Source organism: Camelus dromedarius, chromosome 3 (assembly GCF_036321535.1).
Source record: "Camelus dromedarius isolate mCamDro1 chromosome 3, mCamDro1.pat, whole genome shotgun sequence".
Taxonomy (NCBI): domain Eukaryota; kingdom Metazoa; phylum Chordata; class Mammalia; order Artiodactyla; family Camelidae; genus Camelus; species Camelus dromedarius.
The window spans coordinates 93,111,562-93,134,174 of NC_087438.1; the positions used below are offsets into that span (position 1 = coordinate 93,111,562).

The following is a 22,613-nucleotide window of genomic DNA, read 5'->3' on the forward strand; positions in this document are numbered from 1 at the left end:
CCTTCTAAACATATACACTGAGAGTGCAGGAGGGGATGTTCCCCAGGGCAGGGCCTGCTTTGAACCACAGGGCACAGGGGCTCCCATCTTCAGGACGAGCTGCCCCCGGCCCCACCCTCCCGGGACCTCTCCCAGCCTGGCCTTCCTTGGAATTCCCTGACCCTAACCCACTGGTGCTGGGGAAGGAATTTTGGAATTTTGAGCTGCAAGACCAGGATTGTGTGACCAGGAGCAGATAAACTTCTCCCTTCTGCAAGCTGTGGTTTCCCATTGTCCTGGCAGCTTGGGCTGCTATAACACAACACCATAGATTGAGTGGCTTAAACAACACATTTCTCACAGTTCTCAAGGCTGGAAGTCTGAGATCAGAGTGAGCAGGGCTGCACTCTAGTGAGGGCTCTCTTCCCAGCTTATAGACAGCCTCCTTCTCACTGTGTCCTCAGGAGGCGAGAGGAAGCTCTGACGTCAAGATACTAGTCTTGGGGGGAGGGTATAGCTCAAGGGTAGAGTGAGTGCTTAGCACACAAGAAGTCCTAGGTTCAATCCCTAGTACCCCCATTTAAATTTTTTAATTAATTAATTAAACCTAATTACCTCCCCATTCTCTCCAAAAAAATAGAGTTTTGAAAAATAAATAAAATAAACTTATTTTTTAAATCTATTAAAAAAGACATTAATCTTATCATGAGGTCCCCACCCTTATGACTTCATCTAAACTTAAATTACCTCCCAAAATCCCCACTTTCAAATACTATCACAGTGTGCGGTAGGGCTTCAGCATGTGAATTTGGGGGAGGCATAAACATTCAGTCCCTAACACCCAACCTGAAGACACCAATTGGAGGTGCAGGTGCTTTGTAAACACTAAAGTCCAAGCTCACGTGGAAGGCAAGAGGTGCATTCAGAGTTCATTGAGTCAGGCCGGGGCCTGTGCTGGCTCTCACCCAGGCCCTGACACCGTGGCCCATCTCTAACCCTGTTGGCCTGTCTACAGTCACCGGCCCGGGGCTCCCCACCGGCCCTTCCCAGCCCAGTAGGCTGGCCCCAGCCTCTGGCCAAGCACTCAATGATGGGGCCCACAGCCCACATGGCCCAGCACAGGTCTGGGTAGATGCTCAGAGACGGCACAGCGTTGAAGCAGATGCTTCTGTAGCCCAGGGAGGACCATTCAGAACACAAATCCCAACCATTTGGCGTTTCCCTCTCTCTGAAACTGGGGAAGACTCCCATGGGGAGCCTTGGAGTCGCGTGGGTGGGTGCCGGGCCAGGCAGACTGCCCCCCAGTGCCTCCTCACGGGCAGCCTGAGCAGATGAGCCCCTCCAAACACGGATTCCATTTTCATACAAATGTCTGTGGTTGTGGTAAATACACGACAGGGAGGCAGAAATAGAACAGAAGAGCCAAGTCAATTCTACGGAAGATGCTTCCTGGTGTTCAGGGGGCTTCTGAGAGCCCTGTTAGCCACCTGTCAGAAACGGTGCAGGAACCAGATGGAGCTCTTTGGAGAAGCATCAAACAAGTTTGAGATAAATCTGCAAGGAGAAGGGTAACGTAATCAGGCCCAGAGCTGCTGGTGGGGTGGGCAGCGCTCTTCAGGAGAAGCAAATAATTAACCACAGTCCGCTCCACCGGCTTAGGAGGGCAGCTGCTGCCATGGGACTCAGCTCTTTCCCTGTACCCCAGTGGGTGCCAGGAATGGGAGTGCCTCACGTGGGCCCAGCACCCCAGTTCACCCCTAGGGGAGGTTCCCAGGGCTGCCGTAACCAGTGACCACACACTGGGTGGCTTAAAACAACAGAAATTCATTCTCTCGCTGCTCTGGACACTAGACGTCCAAAGTCAAGGTGCCGCAGGCTGAGCTCCCTCTGAAGGCTCCTGGGGACAATCCTTCCTTGCTTCTCCCTCACTCTGGTGGCGCCAGCACTCCTGGGCCTTCCTTGGTTCGTGGATGTGTCACTCCACCCTCTGTCTCTGTGTCACATGGACATCTCCCCTGAGTGTCTTCACACAGATACCCATCTGGATTTAGGGTCTGCCATAATCCAGTATGACTTCACCTTAAGTAATTACATCTTCAAATTGTTTACAAATAACATCACATTCTGGAGTACCAGAGGTCAGGCCGTCCACACCACTTTAGGGGTTAGGGGTGGGGTGCACAGTTCAACCTACAACACCCCCCACGCACACGCTCTCACATTACGGTCTCACTCTGTTTCTTCATTGGTACCTCAGGCCTGGGCAGGAAGAACATTCTGGACAGGTGGCCCAGCAACTCTGCAGGATCCTGGGACTGGGGAGAGCCCAGAGTGTGTGTGTGGTGGTGACTGAGGACTTGCAAGTGCCCGAGGTTTGGGCCTCGGTCCTCCGGGCATCTGCAGAGGCACCATGGGTGTCCTCTCTTCCAAGGTAGCTCAGAAAGAGCCTTGGGCTCACAAAGCTTCGCTGACCACAGTGACCCCTTTTCCAAGGGGAGTGTTTCCAACAACAAGTCACTTTGGGGGCCCCCACTGGAGACCGTGACATCCCTGCCCCACTGCCATTTTCAAGTCTCCTTCTCACTGCTTGGATGCGGGAGGTGGAGGTGGACAGCAGCTCTGAGCTGAATGAATGTGGAGGAAGTGTCAGGTTCAACAGTCCTGAGTTGGGGGAGTCTGAACACCCACCAGAAAGCTGGGGTGTGTGAAACACAAGTGAGAAAGTAAAGAGCAGCGGGGAAGGGGCAGGGGTGCGGGAGCCACCGCTAGACACATGGGGTCCACATTCAAGCCGGAGCCCTTCTCTGCACTGCCTGGGCTGTTTGCTTTTCTTTGTTTTGTCTTTAAGTCCAGCACTGCCACTTACTGACTCTGTGGCCTTGGGCGATTAATTGGCTCTGTCTGTGCTCAGTTCCCTCATCTGAGTTGAGGCAGGAACAGCATCCACCTTAGAAGGTGGTGGGGAAGGTTTGAACAAGATCACACAGGTAAAGGGAAGTTTAGCTTTAACCACCCTCACTAAGTGGAAGAGAGCTCTGAAAATGGGCATTTGCCTCTAGCTTTGGACCTCTAGGTCAAGAGACCCCCCTCTACTCCAGAGCAGAGTCTTTACATGATGATACTTGACAAATCTCTTTATCAGAGACACACAAATGGTTTGATGTGCAAGGATATTTACTGCAACATTACCAATAATAGCCAAAAACTGGAAACAACCCAAATTACCTAAAATAGGGAAAGTGTTACATGATTGCAGATCTACAGAGTGGAATATCGTGCAGCTGTTAAACCAAAGGCCGAAGTAAAACCCTCTCCACAGTGAATCCTTGTTCTATAAACTGGACATACATAAGTCTAAATACACATAAGGTGACTGCAGGGAAACACACCGAGACAGCAGTCATGCTTACCCCTGGGTGAGGTTGGTTGTCTTTGTACTTTGCCATAATTTCCAAATTTTCTAAGACAGATCACTTAGAAGAATATTTATGCTTCAATAGCATGCCGCTGACCAAGGTTGATGAGAAATAAATCTGTCAGGATTTAAGGAGGCCTCTATCCCTCCCTAGAGTCGTACAATATTCTTGGAGGTCATGCACAGAGCAGAATATTCAGGAAGACTCTAATGCCTTCCTTGGTCACCCATGATGTGACATCAAGGGTGGACCTTTGCCAGGCCCACCCCCTACACCATCCTCCATGAGGCCCTGCCCACCCTTAGGGAATGCCTGGGCCTGGGGCATTGTCGCTACTGTTGTAAGACCTACAAACCAAACCACCAGCCCCTTCCCAGGCTGAGGAAAAGGGCCCCAAATGTTTCAGTGAGAGCAAAACACATCCATAACCAAATGAACTGTCTCTGCATCCTGTGTTTTACACACAACTCGGGAAGGTGTAATAAGGATGAGGGCCTCTGAGGACAGAGGCTCCGGTGTGTGACACTGGAAAAGGTCCATGGGAGGGTAGGTGAAATCCCAGCAGGAGCTCCAGGAAGGCTCGGAGGAAGTCTTGGGGCCTGGCGCAGGGGGCGGCAGAGCAGCAAGCTCCGGGTGAGGAGGGCTGCAGTGGCTGCTGCGGTGCAGTGCAGCTGGGAGGAGCCGACGCATCAGAGTGAGAAGGTGGAGACAAAGGTCCTGAGCAGAGGGCAGAGCCATGGAAATCTGGAGTGTGTGACCCTGAGCCATGTCTCTCCATCTTGCCCCTGGCTCCCCGAGGCCCACCTGAGCCTGGATCCAGAGTTTGGGGGTGGGAGATCAAAGGACACTCTGTGGGGCTTTCCACCTCCCAGGAGCCTGAGCCTGCCCCTACCGGGGTCAGTCTGCCCCCAGGTGGCTGGGCTCCTGGCCTTGGGACTCCTGGCCCAAGGACACCCACATATGTGCTCCCTATCAGTTCAAAAAAATGGAGCTGTTCCTCCAGGGGGAGTAAGTTTGACTTAGTCTAAACACAGCAGGGGCAGCCTCAAGAAACACCCACAGCCACGTGCCAGCCAGAGGAGAACTTTCATCTGTCTCCCGGGCCCCCTCCCAGGCCCCTCCCAAGCTCTCACTGAGCACCCTGCACACGTGACCATCTGCTCAGCCTCCTCCTGTGTCACTCCCTGTACTTTCAGCAGGAACTCTGTGGCCCAAAATTGAAGCCTAATGTTATGTGCTGCCCAATACCTGATGAAAACAGGAGGGCCTTTAACGACCTACCTGTAGCGCCCCTCCCCACTCTGCCCCCACAGATAAGGTCCCCCAGACAACAGCCCTCTCAGTCACTTCCTGCTTATCCCTGAGGAGCGGGGCTCCGCTCCCAGCTAGTCACTGAACTACTCACTCACACAAGCCAGCCACATCCTCCCAAGGGAACAGAGGCCACCTCACCCTCCTGATGCTACCAGCCCTGACCCTCACAAACCCTGGTTGTCCGCTCTGTTCCCACATACAACCCCCGTGTGGCCCTGCCGGGGGTGCTGTGTCCTCCTTCCCCAGGCTGGGCGTATATATGACCCATAAATTGCTGTCACTCTCATCTGTCCAACGTGGGGTACTGGGTGTTTGGCATCCTCAATCACCCTAGGGTGGGTAAGCGGCGATGAAAACATTCTCACGTTCTCTCGGGGTAGGGAGTATGGAGGCCTGTGGCCTGGGCACAGCCAGCGAGGGGAGACCTGCACACTCCTGCAGCCTGGGGCTCTGTCCCTGAGAAAGGCCCTCTTGGCCAGGCTGCCGGTGGCCAAAAAGTCTGGACCACTTTCATTTTTCTAGGCCTCAGAGAGATTAAAAACCAAGGCTTGCCAAGATAGAGCTATAAACCTGTGGCATGTTTTAAATGCTTACATTTAACAAGTTACTGCTTTTAACATTAAAATCTCACTTGGAATAATTCCTGAAGTTTAAATGTGAAGAAGTGGTTGTAATCGTGAGGCTTAGGCCAGAAGGCCCCCTGCCCTGGCACCAGGGCAGGCCCTGCACCCCCAGGGGTTGTGCTGGGGCCACGCATGTGCCTGACCAGGCCTGCCCCAGTGACCTTGAGGCCAGGGCATCTCCCACCCCCTTCCTTCTACTCTACCTTCCCATCCCTCTCCTCCCCTCCCTGCTTCTGCCCGATCCTCCTCCTGTCAGACCTCTGAGCCCTGTAAGCTGTTGAGACCTGTGGCCCTGGCTAGAACAACTGCTCCTGGCTAACCAGGCTTCTGCCTTGGCCCTGGGACTTGCTGGGCTGGGGCTTGCCCAGGGCTGCCAGACTTCCAGCTCTCTGGAGGAGGATCTAAATGACCGTGTGTCATCACACTGCCAGTGTGGACAGCGAAGCCTGGACTCATCATGTGAGAACTGAAGCCAATTGTGGCGTCTTCCCTGTGGCCTCATGTCTGTCTCCTGATACAACTCGGAGCCTTGAGCATCCCCTCCTGAAGCTTGGACAGCCTCCATCATGCAAGTACCCTCCCCAGGAGGCCTCGCCCCTCCACAGCCTGCCTTGTAGATATTGGGTGGTCTCCCTGCACCCTCTGGACCCCTCGGGGGCTAACACGATCGCACCGACTGTGAACCAATGTGCATCCATCATCCCTGCTGCCATCACACTCCTGCTGCCCAAAGACCTCAGCCCAGAGCTCCCAGCAATATGTCCTCAGTACATCCCGGCCTCAGAGAGGTCTCAGCTGGCCCTTCCATCACCTTCAGCTAGACTAAGCTGCTGAGGTGACTAGATGTTTCCAAGGAGGTGGAGGGAGATCTCAGCTGTTGAAATATGGATGCTTCTGGCCATAGAGAAGGGTGGGCTCTGCTAGATATGCCTTCTTTCATTCACTGCATACTCTGCACACCCCACTGCATGCGAAGCCCTGTGCAAAGGGCTAGGGATACAGGGAGAAACAAGCCAGACTCTGCCCTGTCCTCACAGAGACATTCCTCCCAAAGGTGGGAGACAGTCAGTCGACAGTGACACCAATGAGGGCACAATAACTATTAGAATCCGAGGTACCCAGGAAAAATACAGAGCCTTATGAGTGTGCACCAAGGGGCTGCCCTCGGCCAGGGCCAGGGTGCAGTGGTCAGGGAAAGCTCACCTGCAGAATTTAGGCTGAGATGTGAAGGGTGGGTGAGAGGGGCTGGTTAGAGGAACAAGAAGAGGCAGGTGCTCTGGGCAAGGAGGGGAGTCCTGTGTGGAGCCAGGGCTTGGTGCTTGTGAGGTCCCAAAAACGGTCCACATTGTGGAAAGCACAGTTGGTGGGCAGGGGCGGGGTGGTGGTAAGAGCAGGCTGGAGCCAGACCCCCCAACCCCAGAATGTGGTCCACTTCCTGGAGCTGAACAGCTCAGGTAGAATCCTCCGAGCAGGGTCCCAGGCCTGACCTTGGAGACCGGCTCCTCCCCAAACTGCCCCAGCTGTGGCCTCTACTATCTCACAGTCTCCAAGAAGAATGCACTCAGGACAGAGGACCCAGAGGTGTCTCTTTGATCAGATGAGGGATGGGGGGACCGTGTAGGGCCACTAGAGGGGGCTGGAGGATGGTTTTCTCTGTGCAGCCAAAGGCTGTTCCCAGGGGCTCCTACCCCACTCCTTCAGGCCAGTCCTGGTGTTAATGATCAGAGTGTGGAGAGGTCCGAGGGTACCTGCAGCTGGGACTGCCTGCCGCACTTCAGGCCCTCTGCTCCTCCCTGCACCTCCAGCTCCACTAGTCACATCCCAGATGACACTTACTTTCATCTCTACCACTGGGTAATTAAGCTCCCAGGGGTGCTATATTTAAGATTTGGTCAACATGGCTATTTATAAAATGCTGCTTCTCAGGCATGGATCAGAAGCTCAAGGGGAGTTGTGGGGGTGGGAACGGTGCTGCTCCAGAACTTAGGGCCTGGGCTCGGGGCTGCAGAGGCCGGTGGGAACATGTACGGTCACCACAGTGGACCCGGCCCAACAACACACCACCGCCGCCCTGGCTGCAGGGGGCAGGTGTGCATGCCGGCCCTGGCCTTCACCCACAATGCTCTCTGCCTCACGCCCCTCATCCCCCTCCCATCTTTTGTTCAAATCCTCCCACCTGTCAGTGTTCGGCTCGGATGCCTTCAAGCCTCCTTTGTGTCCACAGCCCCTGAAGTTCGCCTTGATGTTATCACAGCCCTGCCGCTGGCTCTGTTCCTGGTTTAAAGAAAGGCTTCTGCTCCACAGAGGCAAACAACCTGGAGCTCTGTTTTTTCTTTTTCCTCTCATCCCTGCCTCCAAACACACTCCACTGGATCTCCTTTCCTGTTGCTTGGAACCATCTCGGGCAAATCCCATAACTTTCCGGGTCACTTCTCACTGGAAGGAATGATCTCATCTTCAGGTATTAAGAAGTCCTCCCTGGCCCAATTTAAATCAAAACTTCACACAACAATGTGAATATATTAACACTGCTGAAGTGTACACTTTAAAATGGTCACGATGGTAAATTTTATGTTATGTGTATTTTATCACAATTAAAAATAAATTTTAAGAATTTTTTTTTAACCTTTACTTTCACAACCAATTTTAGCTTTTTTGTAGCCCCCAGCTCAGGCCCGTACCTCTGCTTAGGGACCAGCTGTCAGGGCCAGTCATGTCACCGCATGGTTGTATTAGAGTTCTCCAGAGAAGAAGAACCAACAGGAGGTATACATATATGACAGAGAGAGAGACTGACATAATCACTTGAGAGGGACTGGCTCAAGTGATTATGGAGGCTGGCAAGTCCAAAATCTGATGTCCCAGTTCAAAGGCCATCACGCAGGATGACTCTTCCTCAGGAGAAAGTCAGCCTTTTGTTCTAGTCAGTTCAGGAAAGAATTAGAGGAGGCCTGTACCCTGGGGAGGGCAATTTACTCAGTCTACCAATTCAAGGTTCGTCTTATCCAAAAACACCCTCACAGAAACACCCAGAATGATGTTCAACTCAACAACTGGGCACCATCGCCCAGTCAAGTCAACACAAAAAATCAACCATCCCGGTGGTAGGGAACAACAGAGATGATAAAGGCAGGTCAGGAGGCCCGGGCTCCACTCTGCTTCTGGCCCTCACTCTCTGGGCCTCAGTTTCCATGTCTCAACAGGTGAGACAAGGCCCTGAACCCTTCTGTCAGCTGTAAAGGACTCTACAGCTGTGAGCTGTGCTGGTGGTGGTAGTGATTATGACTATTTTAGCTGCTCGGAAAGTTGCCGAGGGCCTGGGCAGGGTGCCCACATGCAGCTGGGGTGAGGGTAGGGTAAAGTAATTGCCAAGTACCTTCCTGGCATGTTGATTTCCAGACGGGATTTAGGGGCCCTGGTCGTCATTATTTCAGGGCAACGTATCAAAAAAAAAGTGCCCACAGCCTCATCATAAGCACTTATTCCACAGGAAAGTTGTTTGCAAAACACAACAGACATCAATTGTTCATAGAGCTGTAAATCTTCTAAGCCTGCCTTCCCTTCCTGGGGACTAAGGCACTTGATTTGGTTGTCCAGGAGCTCAGAAGTTTCCAAATAGATAACAGAATCCCAGAGTCCATTAAGCAAGGTAATTTACAATAGTGGCAGGCCAAATTCAGGGAAATGCATTAGAGCAGCTTCCCATTTGGCTGGTAGAAAAGACATTATTCTAAGCACACACCTAATGCATGCTGTTAGGTGACAATGAGGACGTCGGTTAGCTCTCTTAACGAGTATGTTTATCCCCCTCACCACGCAGTGCATTCATTTTGAGTGAAACTTGTACCACCAGATAAGTCTCAAAGCCCTGACGTAGACACCTGGGACCTCATTTCCAACCCATTAAATAGGCAACCGACCCATTAAACTGGACATTGTAACAAGGAGAAGTGAGGCGACGGGTAGAGGGAAGCAGCTTCATGCAGAGCTCTGACTCAGACCTTAAGCTATCCCTTGTCAAAGGTGTGAAATAAAGAAGCAGTTTCAAACTTTGTACTGCAAGAAGCTTCCAGAGGTCCTGGGGAGAGACTGGGGGAAGGAATTAAACACAAAATGATATTGGTGAATTGCTCTTTTTTTTTTTTCATGTTTAAAATGACAACCAAAAGTTTGGCTCTGTTCTCTGCTGCTCTGTCCAGGTTGCCCTCTCATCACCCCTGGAGTGGACTGCATCTCCAGGTATCATCAAGACAGGAGGCTCCCACCCAGACTAAAAACATAAAATATATGCGCTATTCTGTGACCCAATAATTGAGCAACCTAGATATAGAAGAAAAACTAACCTGTAATTCAGTAGCTATTGAGCTCCTATTGTGTATCTTTGTTGCAAAGGACAGAACACCAACTTTAACTTAACAAAACAGTGAATTTATTGGTAATTGGGATTGATCATCCCAACCAGTTTAGTAGATAAACTCTTTCTTTGCCCATTGGCTCAGTGTCATGAGGAGACCAAAATAGCCAGGTCTCAGTCTCCACTTCCAACTCTACTGTGTGGTTGTGGCTTCCTGGGGAAAGCATTTCTCCCTTTGAAATCAAGACTTCAAAACGAGCTGAGCCCAGAGATACAGGGCCATGAAGGAAAAATCATCCGAGCAGGTTATCGGGGACGGTAGTGAAAGGAGCTTCTCCCACTTTCACCCTCTGGATTCCCAGATCCCTATATTCTGGCTGTGGTCAAATAAGACCCAGGCTATGATGGGTAGTTCAGGTTACCTGTCTACTAAGGTCAGGAATTTACTCTACCAAGGCCCAGTAGGAAGCCCAGAGCTGTTTCTTAAATGGAGATAGTTCTTTGCATAAAAAAGGTTTTTCTTCAGAACTGTAAGGGTCTATGCCTGGATGACTAGTCTCCACAAGGCATCTTTATTTACCACAGACACTTGCTAGGTCCTAAAGCTCCGTCTCAGAGCATCTGTGATGCTGCCTGGACCTCTGGCAGTCTTCTCTTGCTCTGGGCTCTGTAAAACTGTCAGCCAATAGATTAATAAATAGGTCAGAGCAGCACACTCAAATGTTGTATACTGCTTCCAAGATCCAAAGAGGCCCCGAATCATTGTGCCTCTTTAAAGGCAAGGGTTACAAGATGCAGCAACTTTTCTTTCACTTTGGAGGGCATATCCCCGTGTTCTCCAAACCACTAGACTCCAAAAAATCTCAAAGTATTTTCTTGGAGTTAATCTCTCATCCTCTGGCTTGTATGTGTCTTTCTAAGGCTTCAAAGATACTAACTACTTCTTGCTTATCTGGTCCAATCAGCAGGCTGTTATCAAGGTAATGCATCTGTGATGTCCTTTGGAATGTTAAGACGATCAAGATCTCTCCAGTCTATAATATGGCAAATAGCAGAAGAGATGACATAACCCTGAGACGACATTAGGAAGGTGCCCTGTCAAAAGCGTGCCTCACGGGTAAAATCAAAAATATTGTCAGATCAAAAACTTGCATACAGTGTGCCAGGGGCTGTGTTGATTTGTTCCAATAAAGATACCCCAACTGGAACAGTGGCTGCAACTAGAATTACCAATTAATTTAGGTTTATGATAATCCATAGTAATTTTCCAAAGTCCCCCCACCTTCCACACAAGCCAAATAGATGAGTTAAATGGGCACGTGATAGAAATCACTACCTCTGTATCTTTCAAGACTTTTTGATGCTGATCTCTGAAATCCTCCCTCCACCCCTACCAAGGATGCAATATTGTTTTTGGCTTAATGTCCTTGTAGAAAGGGGAAATTCCATATTAGTTCTCACTCCACAGGTCAGGGACCTAATGACAATTCTGTCGATTGCTGAATGTATCTATGCCAATTATATATTTAGAGACAAGGGACGGACCGCAGAGAAGGGTCATGGGCCCCGATTGAGATGAAGATTGTCCAAAACTCCATTTATCATTTCATCATCATTAACCTTTTCTTTGACTGGTAAACTACAGTGGCATTTTGAGTCTGCAAGATTTAGCAAAAATTAAGATTCAGTATCAAGTTCCCCCACAAAGGGCTGTATATTTCCTTAGTCTACAGTCACCCTGGTGAATGGCTATACATCCCCTTGGGGAAGGCTTGGGAGCATGTTTACAGTATACACTTGAGTGTATCTGTGGCACTGTTGCAGATTTCTTCCTCAAGAGGGCCAACAACCCCCTGCAGTCATGTGTTTTCAGGTATGTGAACTGGCCAGAGTCTGGGAAACTGAGTGAGAGAGCACGGCTCTCCAGTGCAGAGACTGAAGTCTGGCTTCTGGCCATTGGATCTAGTCTTTCCTGTTACATAGACCAAGTAGTATTTTAGTATGCTGCCCATCGACTTCCTCACCAGGAGCATTGTGATAAAGTAGCTACCAACAAAAATGTCCATGAACAAAGTATTCTGATTACCACGATGAATGCGAGAGAAGGAGAAGGATATTTGACTGTCACCATTGTCATCTGGCACTGGCTTCCTTTAGTCACAGCTGATGTTTAAAGCTGGTTTTCTCTAGACTTGACCTTCCTCTCAGGAGTTCTTCTGTGGCTTCCTTAGAGACCAACATGGTAACGTATGGTTGCATTTTCCTCTGGATGGCTGTTGATTTCCTCCCTCCCTCAATCTAGGGGCATTTCAGGATCTATCTGTCTTTAGGGCTGCCTTCCCCTTCTGATCTATCTTTTTAGACCATCCCTCTGCCCCTTGTGCCCATATCTGGCCTATAAGAACATGTATGTATCAATGCCCTTGCTTTTGGCAAAAGCACAGTTGGCTCCAAATGCACCTCACACCTCTCTCTCTCCTCCAGTCCTCTCCTCTCCTTTCCTCTTCTCATCCATCCCACTCTATCTCACATTTAGACTCTGCAGGTGTCTATCAGAGGAAGCCACATTCAAACTATCCAATTAATTTTCCTATAAGTTATCTTACTGAACCCCCTCTTGTTAGACTTGCCGAGTTTGGGACTTCAGATGAAACTTAGGTAGAGAACCCATTTCAACAATTTGTCACATTTGCAGAGATGACTACACCTGCATGAATTGTCTCCAGAAGGGTACACAAGAACAGCGACCATACAGGGGACAGAAGTGGGACGGAGATTTAGTTTTCACCATTTCCTACTGTTTGAATTAATTTCTTATGCGTATGTTTTAGCAATTTGAAAAATACAAACTAACCTATCACTTTTTAATTAATTTGGGGGGGAGTTAATTAGGTTTTTATTTACTTTATTTATTTTAATGGAGATACTGGGGATTGAACCCAGGACCTCATGCATGCAAGGTGTGCACTCTACCACTGAGCTATATACCCTCCCCACTTTTAATTAACTTTTTTAAGTGACCTCCTTGCTGCAGACCTCACTGGACAGTTTTCTCATACAGAGACATTCAGAGTCCCAACTCAGGGGCTCTGTGGTCTTGGGGAAAGTTGTCAGTGAGCCGGAAAAGCCCACTACTGGCTTGAGGAAGCCCCTATGTTTTCTAGCATCAGTCTGCCAGACGTCTGCCAGACGTCTGCCCTCCCATCCTCCCTGAATTCCAGGAAGTCAATCCATCTGCCATATCAAAGTGTGACAGAACACCTTTCTCAAGCCTGAAGGATGCTGCCATTCCTCCCTGCTCCTAACACTGTGCAGGGCGGGCCGTGCTGTACTTTCCAAGACCCACGTCCCCCTCCAGATCAGATGGTGCAAGCATCTGGGGTGGGAGGGACCTGAACATGTCTCCTGCTCCTCAGCCAGCCTCCTCTGAGCCCCCTACTCAAGTTTCTGCCTCAGCGAGTTCTCCCTGGAAGTCTTTAATTCAACCTCTCTACATCTCAGATTCTACCTTATATAACTGGAACATTATAAATAGTATATAAAATACGTGTATAATATCATATGTGTATTATATATAGCACTTACATCATAAAGTTCTTGTGAAAATTAAATTGGGTAATCCATGTGAAGAACTTAGCTAGTGTTAAAGTGCTCAAAACTGCTACATATTATTATTACTACTTTAAACCGGAGTACACAAACGGCCCCAAATGATCAACCAGGTCAGAAATTAAGGAACGTGTCCTTATCATCTGCAACACGGGCAGTGAAAGGCAAATCTCTCAGATGCGCTTGCGGTGAGCAGGCACACACGTACACAGCTTCCTTGAACTTGAGCCCCTTGGCAGCAAAGGCCAGTTCGTGTGAGGTGCGGTGGTGGGGAGCAAGAGGCCTCCCACGTGGGCATGGCCTTGGACGTGCAGACATTGTGCAGTTGTACTCCTTCTGATTGATCTCTCTGGCTGCCGGCAGGTGGATGGTTGGGAGGGTGGAGTTAGCGGTCTGTGATAGCTTAGCATTTTCTCTTCACAAGGGGCCTAGAGGCTAGGGGAGGAATCTGGAGAAGCTACAAAGATAACTCAGGGCTGCTTTGAACATCTGAACCAAAAGCCCTTCTGAAGCCAAGAGGAGGAGCAGCAACATCGATCTTTAAGTTCTTCAGAGCTGGAGCCTCTGACATGGGCTGTGCTGAGGGACCCAGCCTCTAAACTCCACACGGAAGTTAGTCAGAGATCTCCCAGCCTAGCTTTGCTGGGGACCAGATACAAAAATCCCTCCTAAAACAATCAGCCTTGAGCGTCCTGAGAAGGCCCTGGTGTGGTCAGAAACGTCAGTGGAGTCACCTCCAGGAAGCTCTTTCGCCTGTTCCCCAAGGCATGAGACCACTGCCAGGGCTGGGTCGACAGATTGCCCAGGGCGAGAGTCAGCTGATACCTTACCTTCTCCCCAGGGTCCTCCACAGGTGAGAGAGGTCGGAGCTGACACAACCACATCCCACCAATAGCCTCGCCCCGTCCCCTCTGGGAACGATATATAGAAACAGTTGGCTCCAGGCTATGAGGAAGATGGGACTTTTTCACAGGCTTCTGCCTGAGAAACTCTATTCAGCTTAGAGATTTGCTTACTGAAACCACTGCCCCACACCAACAAATGGTCTCTCAGGGGCAGTGCCATCCCCTAATTTATGAAACACCTCTGCAGATCTGTGTACCCCCAACCTCTAATTCCTACCAACTGGCTATCTGGTTTGGGAACCATCTGTGTATCCCTAAGGAAGCAAGGTGTCAAATACCTGCCACTGAATCAGTACTGTCGACTGAGGCCAAAGCCATCTTTCCAAGTTCATGTCTGCACTTTGCTTTCCATGAAGTCAGTGGACCCGGGGATTGAGCATAGAATGACTTGACAGTGGGGCTGATGGACCCCAAGTGCCCAAGGCTTGGGGGAGCAAGTGGTGATAGTTGTGCATCCTTTTACCCTCAATGCCTGTCAAAGCCTTGGACCCACTGTCAAAGCCAGATTCATTCTTCCATGATGCTCAAAAACTCTCAAGTTTCACTTTTCTGGAGAACAGAGGTAAAGGGTTCCCTTTATGGTGTAGTCACACTACCCCCTGCTGGACAGAAGGCAGCATGACAATGAGGTCAGCCGTGACCAGCATTTGTAGACATTTGCCAAGTCACTGTGGGCAAGGCACCAGGTATACAGTAAAGACACAATACATGTTAGTCATTGTTACTGTTGTAGCTTAGTTGTTGTCATTGTCGCCAGTGCTGTCAAACAGTGAGCAGCAAGGGAGGTTAGTGTGGGCTGAGAGGAGTAGGGAAGAAGGGGTCCGGAACAGGCCTCAGATAAGGGGAACTTAGAAAAGCAAAAGGGGTACCATGAGTCAGGGCAGAGCTGGGCCACATCAGGAGAGGCAGCAAGACGTGCTCTGCTTCCTGACTCTGCCTTGGGCTGTCACTTTCACCAGATAGAGAGCTTCTGCAGGTGTAAGCCCTTTGCTCAGGGCCCTTCCTCAAAGTCAGAGGGTAAGGGGCCACAGCAGCACCTCCCACCTCCCCTGCCAGCCCAGCCAAACCAGCCAGAAAGAGCACTGTGGGTGCTGCATCTCCTTAGCCCTGTTCCACTAGCAGATCCTCTGCAAACACGGCTGTTTCCCACACTGCAAACATTTGCTGAGCTGGTCCAGCTTAATTTCAGCTGTCACAGACCAAAACCTCCAGTGAGCTACCATGACCTTGCTATTTTCATTTTCATCAAGATAAGAAAATGCCAAGATAAGTAATTGTCACAGTTAATAATTTAACAATGCAATAGACCTTGTAATTAAAAATAAGCAGAAGGAGGCCACAATGTGATTGTAGTAATGTTTCAAGGACCAATTATAGAAAAGCTTCCTCTCACTGTGCGGAGAGTGTGAGAAGGGAGGAATCAAACTCATTAGGGCTCAGAGCAGTTCATGCACCATGAAAACCTGGTTCTCCAAGTCTGGTCTATCAGAAAACTTTGGATACCTTTGGCCAATACTGGCTCACAGCTTCATACATTTTCCCTATTTATTGATGTATCTGTTTGTTGTTTTCATTTTTTTTTCTACTGAGTCAGAAGTAATTGTGAACTCCCCTTCTCTGTCTGTCCCTGCCACTCCTCCCCTTCGGGCACATTCCTGGAGAATCCAGAGCACCATTTCTAAGTCTTGGTCCCATTACTCCCTCGGTTAATGTTACAACCAAACAGCTTACTTCTTTTGTACAATAGAGCAGGTTATAGAACAGTGTCCTCTTTCTTGGCTAGCATTCACACCTGCTCTCCTGAGAGACAAGAGCCGGCGTTATAACTAATAACCCAGGAAAGCGGTAGCTCAACTTCTGGCGACCCCTGGTGGTAGTACTGACAAGGTTCCCTCTGCTCCTCAGGTCAGGCTCCAGCCTCCTGAGTCCGCAATCCCATTTCAACCACAAAACAGAGCATACCACGTAGTCCACCTATTTCCACCTAGAGAACCTCTTCTAAGCTATCTTATCCAGACCTAATTGTTTTCTTATATTTTTAAGTCAATACATTTCTATCACAAATAATGACCGTGATAGCATAGACTTTTCCTCCCTCCAGAAAAAAAAAATGTTTCCTCAAAAATCTAAGCCTGCCCATGGAGGGGCACCACATATGTGAGGACCATTATCATGCCCGTGACAGTGGTAAGAGGGAGAAAGGGCTGTGCAGTGTGGTGGGTGGGGCAGAGGAGAGAGGATGGGGAATCCAGGACAAGGAATAGCCAAGGGCATTGTCCAGGCACACAGCCCCAGATAGTGTCTGACCCCAAAATGGAAGCTTTATCCAACAATGTGGCCAAGAAAACCTCAAAACTACACCAGCAGGCAAGAAAACCCTGCCTGCCTTCCCTTATTCTATGACTCCAGGCACCTAAGCCAGAAGACTCACAAAGACCGAAGAAAGAAAGAAGTCACAGCTATATTTATGAAACTAATGAAAGGAAGCCTAGGTAGTCTCTGAAGTCATAGGACCATTAGACCCTGCAGAGACCTCCCTTCAACAGAAAGTGAATTTTCAGAGAAAATACCAAGAATTTATCTGAGGGTGGTGGACTCACTTATCCAAAGAACACAGACCCACAAATGTTCATCCTGACCAGCAGTCTTCCGGCTCCAGAGTCAGGCTCATGGCACCTAGGATAGAAATTCCCCTGTTCTACCTACCAGAAACCCACCTACAGAGTGAGGGTCCCAGGAGGGCAAGAATGAACTGTCTGGTCCAGGAGTAACCCAGGGATGGAGTCCATGCCTACTCCTACATGTGGGCTGGTCTGCCTCAAACTCGGATATCTATTTCTTGGAGAAAGGAGGAAGAGGAGGGAAATCAGGAGTCCTCGGCCTCCAGAAAGGCTGGAGCCTGTCCACTCCTTCAGCTGTGGAAACACAGATAGGTATGGGCTTCTGAGAGGGCCTGTTCTAAGAGTGTGGGGGTGGGTAGAACACAGCCAGAGGTCCCCCTCAAAGCAGTACCCCAGCTTCCAAAATGAAATCTCTGGATCCTTTTCCAGAAAATAAGTTCAGTTTATATGCTCTTTTCTTCAAACAGAAATATGGAAAAGACACGTTCAATGCAATTTTTTCCTTAATTTTCTTTGAAACCAAGATTTGACCCTAGGAGCCAGCTCAAGTCCTTGATGAATATTTGTCTCACCCTGTATCCCCTGGTACCCAACACAGGGCCTGGCTCAGTACAGGCAGTCATCAAATGTCTGCTGAATGAATGAGTTGTCTGTGGGCTTCTGGAGCAGGGTGAGATGCCAAGCTTCATATCCCTTTACAGGCGTAGCATGTCTCAGAGTAACTTCTCTGTTTTAATGTTTGACTTGGCTATGCCTCCTTCCTAATGGGCTGAAAGATATCCCTTGTGTGTCTGCCTCTGCTGGAACATGGTTTACAACATGGCTTTCTGCCTGCAGGCCCAAGGCTGGGAGTCTGGTCCATGTGCTAATGACTTACAGTAGCTAAGAAGCCAAACAGAACTTTGAAGATGTGCTCCCATCAACCCTCCACCAGGCCACAGGGCAAACTTAACGTCCTTGCTGCAAAAGAGCAGGCTAATAGAGGCAGAACTGAGTTTTTAATGAGAAATGAACACACTTTTTATTTGTTGGCAACAATAAGGTGAATGACTTCTAGGATCCAAGAGAATCTTGCTATCAGGGCTCATGTAGTAGGAGTCCCTTCACGTGGAGTATACTAAGGATGGGGGATGCAAGACATCACATCCATGCGCTCCCAGAGCCTAACAAGGGATTTCCCTACTGCTTAGAGAGACCTGACAAAGGCAGGGGTCGGAGAGAGTGGCTAGCTCTGCCTAACATCTGTCTCAACATCTTTGCCAACACAGTCCATTTCATCCAGAAAGAAAGAAGGAGGACGCTGCCTCTAACTCTGACGGAGTTGCCAATACCAGTCTGGCTCTCCCACCATAAACAACTATAAAACTGGAATATTTATTTGTTTGTTTGTTTCCCAATCATGTTTCAAACAGCTGGAGTCCAAACAGAGCAGGACAGTACTACTTAGTGGGCTGAAGAGGAAGAGCTCAGAGTTTAGAGCAGCTAAAGCAGCTATAATCTGAGAGGCAGGGCAGTGGAAAGACCCAGTATAGGGGTTTCTTATAAATCTGTGACTGATGGCTAGGCTACACATGTGTGGGAAGAGACCACCTGAAGCTTGCCAGACAGTAGCTCCTATTGGGTTGAAAGAAAGAGTGCTGAAGGAAATTGGTGTTACGGCCCTGCCAGAGTGAAGAAATCTTATTAACACAGGTTAACACCACATTAACAGTCCTGGCACTCAGATGAGACATCCAGAACTTACTGAGCTGAAAAGTATAATAACTAAAATTCACTAGAGGAGTTCAACAGCATATTTGGGCAGGCAGAAATAAAATCAGCAAACATGAAGATTGACCACTGAAATTATTAAGCCTAAAGAGCAGAGAGGAAAAAACAAAATGAACAGTCTTAAGGGACCTGTGGTATACCACCAAGCACCCCAAAATATAGATTGTGGGAAACTTAGAAGGGGAAGAGAGAGAGAAAGGGCAGAAAGAGTATCTGAAGAAAAATGATAACCAAATCTTCCCAAATTGGACGGAAAACATAAATCTACAAATCCAAAAATCCAAGAAGCTCAATTCCAAGCAGGACAAACTCAAAGAGATCCACACTGAGGCACATTATAATCAAACTCATGAAAAATAAAGACAAAGAGAAAATCTTAAAAGCAGCAAGAGAGAAGCAACTGATCATAAAGGAGATCCCCAATAGGATTAACAATTTCTCATCTGAGACCAAGGAAGCCAGATGACAGTGGGATGTCTAAAGTGCTGAAAGGAAAAACTATCAACTAATCATCCTAAATCCAGCAAAACTGTCCTTCAAAAATGAGAGATAAATTAAGACACCCCAAGATTTTTAAAAACTGAGGGAGTTCAGTACTATCAGACCTGCCCTACAAGAATGTCAAAGGGGGTCCCCTCAGACAAATGAAAGGACACTAGACAGTACATAAAGTCACAAGAAGAAATAAAGATCTCTGGTCAGATAAATACACAGGCAAATACAAAAACAACTACTATTACATTTTTGGTTTATAACTCCACTTTCTGTTTCCCACAAGATTTAAAAGACAAACACATGGAAAATAATTACAAATCTATGCTACTGAGCACACGATGCATAAAGATGTTGTGAGTGACAACAACTTAAAGGGGGGAGGATGGAGATGTGTAAAAGCAAAGTTTTAAAATAGATTGTTATAAAATTAGGCTGTTAAACGTGATCCCCATGGATTAACAGACACACATTACTACATATAAAACAAACAACAAGGACCTACTGTAGAGCACAGGGACCTATATTCAATTTCTTGTAATAACATATAATGGCTCTCTTGCTTTCTCACCTTCCAAGACAGCCGCACTCTATGGAGTGTACATCTCTCTGAATAAATCTACTCTTACTCAGAAAACATATATGTAATGGAAAAGAATCTGAAAAGAAAAAATATATATGTATGTACATGTACAACTGAATCACTTTGCTATACACCTGAAAGTAACAACAACATTCTTGAAATGACAAAATAATAGAAATGGAGACCAGATTGGTGGTTGCCAGGGATTAAGAAGGGGTTGAGAGTGGGAGGGAAGTGGGAATGGCTATAAAAGGGCAACAAGTGGGATCTTTGTGGTGATACAAATGCTCTGTATCTTGACTGTATCAATGTTAATATCTTGGCTGTGATAGTGGACTATTTTGTACTAGTTTTACAAAATGTCATCAAGGAAAATTGGGTAAGAGATACACAGGGTCTTTATATTATTTCTTATAATTGCACATTAATCTATAATTACCTCAAAATGTAAAGTTTAATATTATACATTTAATATATTAAGTATTAAATATTATTAAAGTATCAACATACATGTAATATGTATAATATATATTAAATCCATATACATATACATATACATCTAGAAACAATACAAATGTCCATCAACAGAAGAATGAATAAACAAATGATGTCCTATTAGTTCAACGACCACTACTCAGCAATAAAAAGCAACAAACTGCTGATAATGCAAAAATATGGGTGAATCTAAAAACAAAACACAGAAGTAAAACCACTGTGTTAAACAAAAGAAGTAAGATACAATAGAATACACTTTTTATCCCACCTATATGAAGTTCCAGAACAGGTCGAACCAACCTATGGTGATAAAAATCAGAAAATGGTTACCTCTGAACGGTAGGTAAAGGAGCACCTGGAAAGAAGCACTAGGGAACTTTTCTGGGGTGATGGATATGTCATATGTGCTGTTTGGGGTGGGGTCACACAGATATAAACAATTGTCAAAACTGATTGAACAACTTAAAATCTGTGAATTTAAATGTGCAAAGTTGATCTCAATAAAACAGCTATTATTTCCTCAAAAAAACTTCTGTTCATTAAAAGACGCCATTAGGAGTGCCAAGGCAAGCCAGACACAGAACAGGAGGAACAATTTGTCACATATATAAACAACTAAGGGCTCGTATCCAAAACAGAGAACTTTCATAAAACAATAAGAAAAAGACAGACACTCCGATAGAAAAATAAGCAAGACTTGAAAAAGCACTTCACAAATCCCATAAACATATGGGAAAATGATCAATACGATTAAACAGCAAGGAACTGCAAAGTCAGACCACAATGAGCGATCCAGAAGATTACCTAAAATTAAGAACACTAACAATGCCAAGCATTAGCAAGGATATAGAGCAACAGGAAGTCTCACACACTGCTAGAGGAAGGAGTGTAAATTGGTTCAATCAACTTGAGACAACTGTTTGGCATTAGCTATTTAAGTTGAATGTATGCATCCAGCAATTCAACTCCTAGGCACATACCCACTAGAAATGCAAAGTTTACTCCTGTAAGCAGCAAAAAACATGTCTATGTATAAGAACGTTCCTAATAGTATTATCCATAATACTCTGAAACTGGCAATAGCTCAAACGTTCATTAACAGTAGACTAGATAAATATACTGCATTATATTTTACAATACCATTCAGCAACGAAAGTGAATGAACTACCGCTACACACTGAACTAACATGACAAATCTCAAAATCATATGTAGAATGAAAGAAGCCAGTCACGAAAGAATATATACAAAGCATACTGTATGACTCAGTTTATATGAAAGTCCAAAACTCACTAAACTGTATGCATATATATTTAGGTGGAAAATCTAAAAAGAAAAGCAAGGTAATGATTGCCATGAAAGTCAAAATCATAGCTCCCTATGGAGGGAGGGGGTGGTGGTGATTGGGAAAATGAGCATGGGCTGCTGGCGAAGTTCTATTTCTCTGCCTGGGTGATAGCTACATAAGCATTTGCTTTTTAATAATTTGTTAAGCTGTACATCTGTTTGATGCATTTTCCTATAGTGTGTTATGTTATGTTCATAAAAAAAAGCAACTTTAAAAGGAAGAAAAAGAGAATGTTTAGGGCCTAAAGAGAGAGAAGCTTTGGATAGTTTTTCTTCTTACTTTTGTGTAGCTGTCTCATTTTTTATAATAAGAGTCAATTAGTGATTAAAATCAGGGAGGCTGGGGTCAGATCTTACCTTAATTCAAATCCCGGTTCTCTCTCATCAGCTGTATGACCTCAGGCAAGTCGCTTAACTGTGTGCTTGTTCCCTTACCTGTGAAATGGAGATAATAATAGTAACTACTTTATTTGACCAGTGTGCACACATGGAACAGTGAGTCCCTGGTCCATAGCCCTCACCGTTAGCTGCTATTGTAATGTCTAAATTACCTTTACCACGAAGAAACAAAAGTGAAATCCAGCTTTTGGCACTCACACACTTCACCATAACTGCTCAGTTCTTTTTCTTCTCTGCCTAACAGTGGGCATCATGTCTGACCTGCTGTCGTCCCCAGCTCACAGCACAGGGCCCCGGTGAAAGAAGCCCAGGTGTTTGGCTTTTAACACAACGCCGTGGTAATTGCAGAAGGCGAACACCTTAGAGTGAACGTCAGCGGCCTGGCCCAGCCTCCGTCCTCAGGCATGCTAAGGAACCTCCCAGCACCCCTCTTGGGGTTCCTGGGTCCCACTGCCGCTAGGCACAGGTTCTTGAGAACAGCCCAGGGCATGATGGAAAGGATCCTTTGGCCTTTTTGGGGGGAAATGTGAGAATGAGGAACAGAGAATGGGGTTGGGAGGCTCCAAGGAAGCCCCGCCTGTCCCCTAGCAAGCCATACAACCCTGGATGACTGGGGATAAACTCAGCTCTGACAAGCTGCGTGCTTCCACGGAGCCCTGGGGGTGCTGGGCAGGCAGTCCCAGCACTGTCGGCAGCTCCTAGCACCTC

At 47.4% G+C, this 22,613-nt stretch overlaps 1 long non-coding RNA gene and 1 other non-coding gene across 2 annotated transcripts in view; both read right to left on the reverse strand.

Moving 5' to 3' along the window:
• The window catches only part of LOC116149521 (uncharacterized), a 33,155-nt gene extending 11,016 nt beyond the window's left edge, over positions 1-22,139 (reverse strand). The window contains exons 1-2 of the long non-coding RNA XR_004133116.2: positions 22,058-22,139; positions 21,864-21,941 (exon numbers count right to left, since the gene is read on the reverse strand). This is a non-coding gene — a long non-coding RNA (uncharacterized LOC116149521). The remainder of the gene's footprint in view (positions 1-21,863; positions 21,942-22,057) is intronic.
• TRNAA-UGC (transfer RNA alanine (anticodon UGC)) lies at positions 12,605-12,679 on the reverse strand. Its single transcript has one exon. It is a non-coding gene; the product is annotated as a tRNA-Ala (tRNA).
• Positions 22,140-22,613: the final 474 nt, after the last annotated feature.